We start from the raw sequence: 10,067 nt of genomic DNA on the forward strand, positions 1-10,067 counted from the left end.
AAATATGGGGTAATGCATAAAGTAGCCACACCATATCACCCACAGACCAATGGCCAAGCAGAGCTTGCAAATAGGGAATTGAAGAGGATTTTGGAGAAGACTGTGGGAGCAACTAGGAAAGATTGGGCCAGAAAGCTTGAGGATGCACTCTGGGTATATAGGACATTATTCAAAACTCCTATTGGGAAGTCCCCATTTCAGATGTTATATGAAAAATCTTGTCATCTCCCTGTAGAGCTTGAACATAAAGCTTTTTGGGTCACTAAACTCCTCAACCTTGATTCTCAAGCAGCAGGAGAAAAGAGGCTGCTACAACTAAATGAGTTGGATGAGTTTAGGCTAGAAGCTTATGAGAGTGCCAAGATATACAAAGAAAGAGCTAAGAGGTGGCACGACAAGAAGATCTCAAAGAAGGAGTTCAAACCAGGACAGCAAGTACTGCTATATAATTCAAGAGTCAAGATCTTCCCTGGCAAGCTCAAATCAAAGTGGACTGGTCCATATGTGGTGACAAAGGTTTTTCCTTATGGAACCCTGGAATTATTAGATGAAGTAACAAAGAGTCATTTCACAGCCAATGGTCACAGGGCAAAGCACTATTTGGGAGGCCAATGGGACAAAGAAAAGGAGGTTCAAAACCTGAATTGATTAAAGAATGGAGGATGTCAAGCTAGTGACAATAAAAGAGCACTTGTTGGGAGGTAACCCAACCTGAGGTAGTGTTCTTTTCATAGCTATTTTAATAAAAAGGTCAATTAGTTTTATCTATATTGCAAGAAGCTAAGTTTGGTGTTGCACACCAAAACAATCTAAGGGAGAATGAAGGATTCTAAGTTTGGTGTTTCACTAAAAACTTCATCATAGAACACATTCTCACCTTCTGTATAATGCTAGCCTCAAGCAATCAGATAAACTAATTAACCAATCTGCTGTTTCATAGTTTTTAGTTTTATTACCTTTAGCAAGGAAAAAGGATTTCACATATGGTTAATTTGTTGCATGAGAAACACTGGCAAGGAACTAAGTTTGGTGTTCACACACCAAAGTAAGTTCAAAAGCTTACAAATAAGTTTTGCATATTAACTGGGTACCTAAAGGGCTTGAAAAGCAAGCAACTTTTGAGGAGTATGCAACAAAATAGCCAATAAATTAAAGAACGTCTGCATTATGACTCAGAAGGGGCACAACAGAAGGAAGAATGAAAAGCTGCAACCCAACAAGTTGTATTTACATTTGATCCTTGTTGTTGTGAAATATTTTAATTCAGGGACTCCTTTATGTCTGGCTAGAAGGTTCATTTAGTTGTAAGTGGAAGTACATGCTAAAGAAAGCTATCTGCATAATCTTGTCATCCTTCATTAGCTTGGGAATTTTGTTTTGTTCCCCTTGCCGTTTGAATAAAAGAAAAAAATGATTTAGAAAAGTAATTGTTCAATGTTGCAAAAGTTAGGATGAAAGTTAGTGGTGGTATGTGTTTGATTCAATTGTTAGCTCACAAAATAAATGCTGCATAATGACATGTTCTTTGAAGTCTAAGCTGGTTTGCTGCTATGAAGCCTTGTATTGATGAAAGTCCCTTGAAAATAAATCAAAACATGAAAGAAAAAGAAAAAGAAAAGTCAAGAAGTGGCAAAGAAACAAATAATAAGGCTAGACACCAATAGCTTGGACCCTAGGACACATGCCTGTGGTGTTTTTGTACTAGGATATGCTTGGACAAGTAAGTTCTAAGGAGTATTTCAAAACTTAGCCACTTAGATCAACTGATTTGGGATTGCCAACAAAGTCCACAATAAAGAGCAACCTAGCTACAAAACACTTAGTTATCCAAAGAGATGCTAGGCACCAATGATCCTAGGAAGAAAAAGGTGAGCCATGTGTCTGTGGTGAAGGAATATTGAGTACAATTAAGCCAAAGGCTGCTGCAACATTTGCCACCAAGCCTTCAATAAATAATAAGCTCTCTAAGCAAAATAAAGAAGGAAAAAGCTAACAAGGGAAGTAAGCAGAAAGCAAGGCATTGTAGCAGTAACCTTAGTGAAACCTTAAGGAAACATTGTTTATTTAGCAGCAAGTAATAAATGAGCCACCATTGATCTGCATAAAATCCCATGAACCAATTTCAACTATCTACTAAATAAGGACATGCATACTTCTCTATTCCATTTTAATTTCTCTTATGTTTATTGCTTGCTTGGGGACAAGCAAGTTTTAAGTTTGGTGTTGTGATGACAAGTTATCTTGTGCTAATTTTTTTAGCAATTTTTTATTTGTTTCATTAAGTTTTATGCACTTTCTTGCATTGTAAGTAAGTAATTTGGAGTGGAATTGCATGGTTTCTTTGAATCAATCAACCACCCTTTAATTGATACTAAATCATGAGGTTTAAGCTAAATTTAATTGATTTTTAGATGATTTATAAACCTTGTGAATTTGGTGATACTTTGATTGGTTGTTTTGATTACTTGTAGGTGAAGAAAAGAAGAAAACAACAAAGCATAGCCTAAGAAGTGTGGCCCAAGGAAGAGAAAAGTGTGGCAAAAGAAACAAGGAAGCGTGGCACAATGAAGGAGGAAAGCCACAATGCTCTCTCCAAGAGCTCAGTGCTCTCCAAATTAAAGGAGCACAATAATGAACCAAGGAAGCAAGGCTTGGATGCTACGCTCTCCTTGAGAGTGGAGCACAATAATGAACCAAGAAAGAGAGGGGAGAAGCATTATGCTCCGCTCTTGTCAAGAGCATTATCGGGCTTCACCCAAAAATAAATTCAAGGAAAAAGCTAACCAATGCTTTCCACAAGGTTCGAACTCATGAGCAAGGGGGAGTGGGGGAGCGCTACTCACAAAGGAAAATAAGCCAAAAATGGATAAAATGCTACCCCAAGGATCGAACAAAGCACCTCAAGGAAGCAAGAAGAAAGGCGCCACTTGGTGCACAAAAGAAATTGGCCAGCGCATGCCTCCAGCAAGATTCGAACCAGGAGCCCCTCCTTTGAAGCACCAATGATGCGCTCTCAAGGAGAGCTGAGCGCTACTTTCCTTGCTTGCTAGCAACTTGACACGGCCAGGAAAAATTGGTGCGCACAAGACATGCCAAGACAAGGCAATGCTGTGCTCTTGCCAAGAGCAGAGCACTACCCTGATGCACACAAGTTCGACACGCAACAAAGGGCCAAGGACACGAGCCACAATGTTGCACTCTCACCAGGAGCAGAGCACACTACTGGGAGCAAACACCCATGGGCCATAATTGAACCAAAATTCAATTTAAATTCAATTCTTCACCAAATTAAAAGGCCCACTCAAAATTCAAAAATCCAAAAATAGGAAGTGTATAAATAGAAGCTAGTTTGATTTAGATAGGACTTTTACTTTTCTTTTAGAATTTTAACTTGTAATTTTGAGAGCTTTACTTTGATTTTGGAACTCTGAGTTTATTTTCGAGAATTGGGAAGGAGAATTGATCTCTCTTCTTCCTTGTTCTTGCTTCTACATTCTTTACTTCTTGTTTTAGATCTTGGGTGGAAAATTGAAGAAATTCTGTTTCAATCTCACCTTGAGATCCCTTTGTTTGTTTTCTGCATAATTTCAGCAACTGAGATTTGAATCCAAATTCTCTTTACTGCTTTCTTCTCTACTTCTCCTGCAATTTACTTTTCTACTTCTCTTACAATTGTTCTTGGTTGGATCAAGGAAGGATTGAGATCTAGACTTGTTCTCTAGTCTCTTCTAACCCTGGGATCTTTGATTCCTCTTGAACCATTGCAATTGAGCTATATTTTGTTCTCTGTTTGGATTTTTAAGCAATTGTTCTTTTCTTGTTTAGATCTGTTGCATTCTAATTCACCCTTTACTTCTCTGTTTAATGCCATTTTACTTTCTCTTGTTTAATTTCTGTATTCCCAGCTCCCGGATCCTTTTATTGTTCAAGCAATTTACATTTCTTGCACTTTAAGCTTCAGTCATTTACATTTCTTGCAATCTAAGTTTTTGTAATTTATATTACTTGCACTTTAAGATTCATCTTATTTACTTTCTTTGCTCTTTAATTTACTGCAATTCTTCCCTCTCCCTTTACAATTCATGCAATTTAGCTTCTGTCAATTACAAACCACTCAAACCAACACTTGATTCGCTTGACTAAATCAACCACTAAACTAAAGTTGCTCAATCCTTCAATCCCTGTGGGATCGACCTCACTCACGTGAGTTATTATTACTTGATGCGAACCGGTCCACTTGCCGGTGAGTTTTAAGGTGATTGGAATTCGTTTTCCAAAATATCCATCACAAAGTATGGACTATTATATATTTCTGGAAAGTCCAAGATGTCTACTTTCCAACGCAATTAAGAGCGCACCAATTGGGCTTCTGTATCTCCAGAAAATCCACTTCGAGTGCAGGGAGGTCAGAATCCAACAGCATCTGCAGTCCTTTTTCAGCCTCTAAATCAGATTTTTGCTCAGGTCCCTCAATTTCAGCCAGAAAATACCTGAAATCACAGAAAAACACACAAACTTATAGTAAAGTCCAGAAATGTGATTTTTATTTAAAAACTAATAAAAATATAACAAAAACTAACTAAAACATACTAAAAACATACTAAAAACAATGCCAAAAAGCGTATAAATTATCCGCTCATCACAACACCAAACTTAAATTGTTGCTTGTCCCCAAGCAACTGAAAATCAAATAGGATAAAAAGAAGAGAATATATTATAAATTCCAAAATATCAATGAAACTTAGCTCCAATTAGATGAGCGGGACTAGTAGCTTTTTGCCTCTGAACAGTTTTGGCATCTCACTCTATCCTTTGAAGTTCAGAATGATTGGCATTTATAGGAACTCAGAATTTAGATAGTGTTATTGGTTCTCCTAGTTCAGTATGTTGATTCTTGAACACAGCTACTTTATAAGTCTTGGCCGTGGCCCTAAGCACTTTGTTTTCCAGTATTACCACCGGATACATAAATGTCACAGACACATAACTGGGTGAACCTTTTAAGATTATGACTCACCTTTGCTAGAGTCCCCAATTAGAGGTGTCCAGGGTTCTTAAGCACACTCTTTTTGCTTTGGATCACGACTTTAACCGCTCAATCTCAAGCTTTTCACTTGACACCTTCACGCCACAAGCACATAATTAGGGACAGCTTGGTTTAGCCGCTTAGGCCAGGATTTTATTCCTTTAGGCCCTCCTATCCATTAATGCTCAAAGCCTTGGATCCTTTTTACCCTTGCCTTTTAGTTTAAAGGGTTACTGGCTTTTTCTGCTTGCTTTTTCTTTTTCTTTCTTTTTCTTTTCGTCATTTTTTTTCGCAAGCTTCTTCTTTTTCACTGCTTTTTCTTGCTTCAAGAATCAATTTTATGATTTTTCAGATCATCAATAACATTTCTCCTTTTTCATTATTCTTTCAAGAGCCAACAATTTTAACAATCATAAACAACAATATAAAAAATATGCACTGTTCAAGCATTCATTCAGAAAACAAAAGTATTGCCACCACATCAAAATAATTAAACTAGTTTCAAGGATGAATTCGAAATCATGTACTTCTTATTCTTTTGTTTTTAGATCATTTTTCATTTTAAGAAAGGTGATGGATTCATAGGACATTCATAGCTTTAAGGCATAGACACTTAGACACTAGTGATCATGTAATAAGACACAGACATAAATAAAACATAAAGCATAATTTTTGAAAAATAGAAAAATAAGAACAAGGAAATTAAAGAACGGGTCGACCTTAGTGATGGCGGCTTGTTCTTCCTCTTGAAGATCTTATGGAGTGCTTGAGCTCCTCTATGTCTCTTCCTTGCCTTTGTTGTTCCTCCCTCATGGCTCTTTGGTCTTCTCTAATTTCATGGAGGAGGATGGAATGCTCTTGGTACTCCACCATTAGTTGTCCCATATTGGAACTTAATTCTCCTAGGGAGGTGTTGATTTGCTCCCAATAGTTTTGTGGAGGAAAGTGCATCCCTTGAGGCATCTCAGGAATTTGATGATGAGGAATTTCCTCATGCTCTTGGTGAGGTCCATGAGTGGGCTCTCTTGTTTGCTCCGTCCTTTTCTTAGTGATGGGCTTGTCCTCATCAATGAGGATGTCTTCCTCTATGTCAACTCCAGCTGAACTGCAGAGGTGACAAATGAGATGAGGGAAGGCTAACCTTGCCAAAGTAGAGGACTTGTCCACCACCTTGTAGAGTTCTAGAGATATAACCTCATGAACTTCTACTTCCTCTCCAATCATGATGCTATGGATCATGATAGCCCGATTTATAGTAACTTCAGACCGGTTGCTAGTGGGAGTGATTGAGCGTTGGATGAACTCCAACCATCCCCTAGCCACGGGCTTGAGGTCATGCCTTCTTAGTTGAACCGGCTTCCCTCTTGAATCTCTCTTCCATTGAGCGTCCTCTTCACAAATGTCTATGAGGACTTGATCCAACCTTTGATCAAAGTTGACCCTTCTAGTGTAGGGGCGTGCATCTCCTTGCATCATGGGTAAGTTGAATGCCAACCTTACATTTTTCGGACTGAAATCTAAGCATTTCCCTCGGACCATTGTAAGCCAATTCTTTGGGTCCAGGTTCACACTTCAATCATGGTTCTTGGTGATCCATGCATTGGCATAGAACTCTTGAACCATTAAGATCCCGACTTGTTGAATGGAGTTGGTGAGAATTCCCCAACCTCTTCTTCGAATCTCATGTCGGATCTCCGGATATTCACCCTTTTTGAGCTGAAAGGGACCTCGGGGATCACCTTCTTCTTGGCCACAACTTCATAGAAGTGATCTTGATGCACCCTTGAGATGAATCTCTCCATCTCCCATGACTCGGAGGTGGAAGCAATTGCCTTCCCTTTCCTCTTTCTAGAGGTTTCTCCAGCCTTTGGTGCCATAAATGGTTATGGAAAAATAAAAAGCAACGCTTTTACCACACCAAACTTAGAAGGTTTGCTCATCCTCGAGCAAAAGAAGAAAGAAAAGAGTAGAAGAAGAAGAATTAGGGGAGATGTAGGGTGGTGGATGTTTCGGCCAAAGGGGAGAAGTAGTGTTTGTGATATGTGAAAATGAAGGATTGAAGATTGGTTTATATAGGAGTGGAGAGATGGTTTGGGTTCGGCCATGTATGGGTGGGTTTGGGAGGGAAAGTGGTTTGAATTTGAATGATGAGGTAGGTGGGGTTTTATGATCGATGGATGTGGATTGGTGAAGAGATTATGGAGAAGAGGGTAGGATTTGATAGGTAAGGGTTTTTAGGGAAGAGGTATTGAGGTGATTGGTGATTGGTGAAGGGTATCTGGGGAAGGGTGTTATGGGAAGGTGTGAAGAAGAGAGAGAGAGATGAGGTAGGTGGGGATCCTGTGGGGTCTACAGATCCTAAGGTGTCAAGGATTTCTCATCCCTGCACCATGTTGGCGTGTAAACGCCCCCTTGATTGCCAATCCTGGCATTAAACGCCAGGTTGCTGCCCATTTCTGGCGTTTAACACCAGCTTTTCTCCCCTTTCTGACGTTTAAACGCCAGTTTTTCTCCCTTTTCTGGCGTTAAACGCCAGCTCTGTGCCCCTTTCTGGCGTTAAACGCCAGTCTGGTGCCCATTTCTGGCGTTAAACACCCAGAATGGTGCCAGACTGGGCGTTTAACGCCTATTCTGCTACCCTTACTGGAGTTTAAATGCCAGTAAGCTTCTCCTCCAGGGTGTGCTATTTTCAATACTATTTTTCATTCTGTTTTTGCTTTTTTCAGTTGTTTTTGTGGCTTCACATGTTCATTAACCTACAGAAAACATAAAATAACAATGGAAAATAAATAGATATGATTAAATAAAATTGGGTTGCCTCCCAACAAGCGCTTCTTTAATGTCAATAGCTTGACAGTGGGCTCTCATAGAGCCTCACAGATACTCAGAGCATGATGATGGCCTTCCAACACCAAACTTAGAGTTTGAATGTGCGGGCTCTATTTGACTCTGCATTGAGAGAAGCTTTTCATGCTTCCTCTCCATGGTTACAGAGGGAGATCCTTAAGCTTTAAACACAAGGGAGTCCTCATTCACGTGAAGGACCAATTCTCCTCTGTCAACATTAATCACATCTTTTGCTGTGGCTAGGAAGGGTCTGCCATGTATGATGGATTCATCCATATACTTTCCAGTGTCTAGGATTATAAAATCAACAGGGATGTAGTGGCCTTCAACTTTTACCAAGACATCCTCTACAAGTCCATAAGCCTGTACAAGGATCCCTAGCTTCTCCATCATAGAAAGTGGCATGAGGTTTATACTTGACCCCAGGTCACACAGAGCCTTCTCAAAGGTCATGGTGCCTATGGTACAAGGTATTGAGAACTTTTCAGGATCCTGTCTCTTCTGAGGTAATCTCTGCCTAGTCAAGTCATCCAGTTTTTTGGTGAGCAAAGGGGGTTCATCTTCCCAAGTCTCATTACCAAATAACTTGGCATTTAGCTTCATGATTGCTCCAAGGTACTTAGCAACTTGCTCTTCAGTAACATCTTCATCCTATTCAGAGGAAGAATACTCATCAGAGCTCATGAATGGCAGAAGCAAATTCAATGGAATCTCTATGGTCTCTGTATGAGCCTCAGATTCCCATGGTTCCTCATTAGGGAACTCCTTGGAGGCCAATGGACATCCATTGAGGTCTTCCTCAGTGGAAATCATTGCCTTTCCCTCCTCTATGCATTCGGCCATGTGGGACGTGTTTATAGCCTTGCATTCTCTCTTTGGGTTCTCTTCTGTATTGCTTGGGAGAGTACTAGGAGGGAGTTCAGTAACTTTTTTACTCAGCTGACCCATTTGTGCCTCCAAATTTCTAATAGAGGACCTTGTTTCATTCATGAAACTTTGAGTGGTCTTAGTTAGATCAGAGATTATGGTTGCTAAGTCAGATTGGCTCTACTTAGAATTCTCTGTCTGTTGCTGAGAAGATGATGGAAAAGGCTTGCTATTGCTAAACCTATTTCTTCCACCATTACTGTTGTTGAAGCCTTGTTGAGGCCTCTGTTGGTCCTTCTATGAGAGATTTGGATGATTTTTCCATGAAGGATTATAGGTGTTTCCATAGGGTTCTCCCATGTAATTCACCTCTTCCATTGCTGGGTTCTCAAGATTATAAGCTTCTTTTTCAGATGAAGCTTCTTTGGTACTGCCTGTTGCTGCTTGCATTCCAGACAGACTCTGAGAAATCATATTGACTTGCTGAGTCAATATTTTATTCTGAGCCAATATGGCATTCAGAGTATCAATCTCAAGAACTCCTTTCTTCTGATTTGTCCCATTATTCACAGGATTCCTTTCAGAAGTGTACATGAATTGGTTATTTGCAACCATTTCAATGAGTTCCTAAGCTTCTACAGGCGTCTTCTTCAGATGAAGAGATCTTCCAGTAGAGCTGTCCAATGACATCTTGGACAGTTCAGACAGACCATCATAGAAGATACCTATGATGCTCTATTCTGAAAGCATGTCAGAAGGACACCTTCTGATCAATTGCTTGTATCTTTCCCAAGCTTCATAGAGGGATTCACCTTCCTTCTGTCTGAAGGTTTGGACTTCCACTCTAAGCTTACTCAATTTTTGAGGTGGAAAGAATTTGGCTAGAAAAGAACTGACCAGCTTTTCCCAAGAGTTCAGGCTTTCCTTAGGTTGTGAATCCAACCATATTCTAGCTCTGTCTCTTACAGCAAAGGAAAAAAGCATAAGCCTGTAGACCTCGGGATCAACCCCATTGGTCTTGACAATGTCACAGATTTGCAAAAATTCAGCTAAAAACTGATGAGGATCTTCCAATGGAAGTCCGTAAAATTTGCAATTCTGTTGCATCAGAGAAACTAATTGAGGCTTAAGCTCAAAGTTGTTTGCTCCAATGGAAGGGATAGACATGCTTCTCCCATAGAAGTCGGGAGTAGGTGCAATAAAGTCACCAAGCACCTTCCTTGCATTGTTTGCATTGTTGTTATTTTTGGCTGCCATGTCTTTTTTTGTTTGAAAATTTCTGTTAGGTCCTCTCCAGAGAGCTGTGCTTTAGCTTCTCTTAGCTTTC

At 39.8% G+C, this 10,067-nt stretch overlaps 1 non-coding gene across 1 annotated transcript; it reads left to right on the plus strand.

The window, feature by feature from the left end:
- The first annotated feature begins 9,484 nt into the window (after positions 1-9,484).
- On the plus strand, positions 9,485-9,592 carry LOC148562511 (small nucleolar RNA R71). The gene has a single exon (XR_015887763.1). It is a non-coding gene; the product is annotated as a small nucleolar RNA R71 (small nucleolar RNA).
- Positions 9,593-10,067: the final 475 nt, after the last annotated feature.

Source organism: Arachis ipaensis, chromosome B6 (assembly GCF_059453495.1).
Source record: "Arachis ipaensis isolate K30076 ecotype BB chromosome B6, ASM5945349v1, whole genome shotgun sequence".
Taxonomy (NCBI): domain Eukaryota; kingdom Viridiplantae; phylum Streptophyta; class Magnoliopsida; order Fabales; family Fabaceae; genus Arachis; species Arachis ipaensis.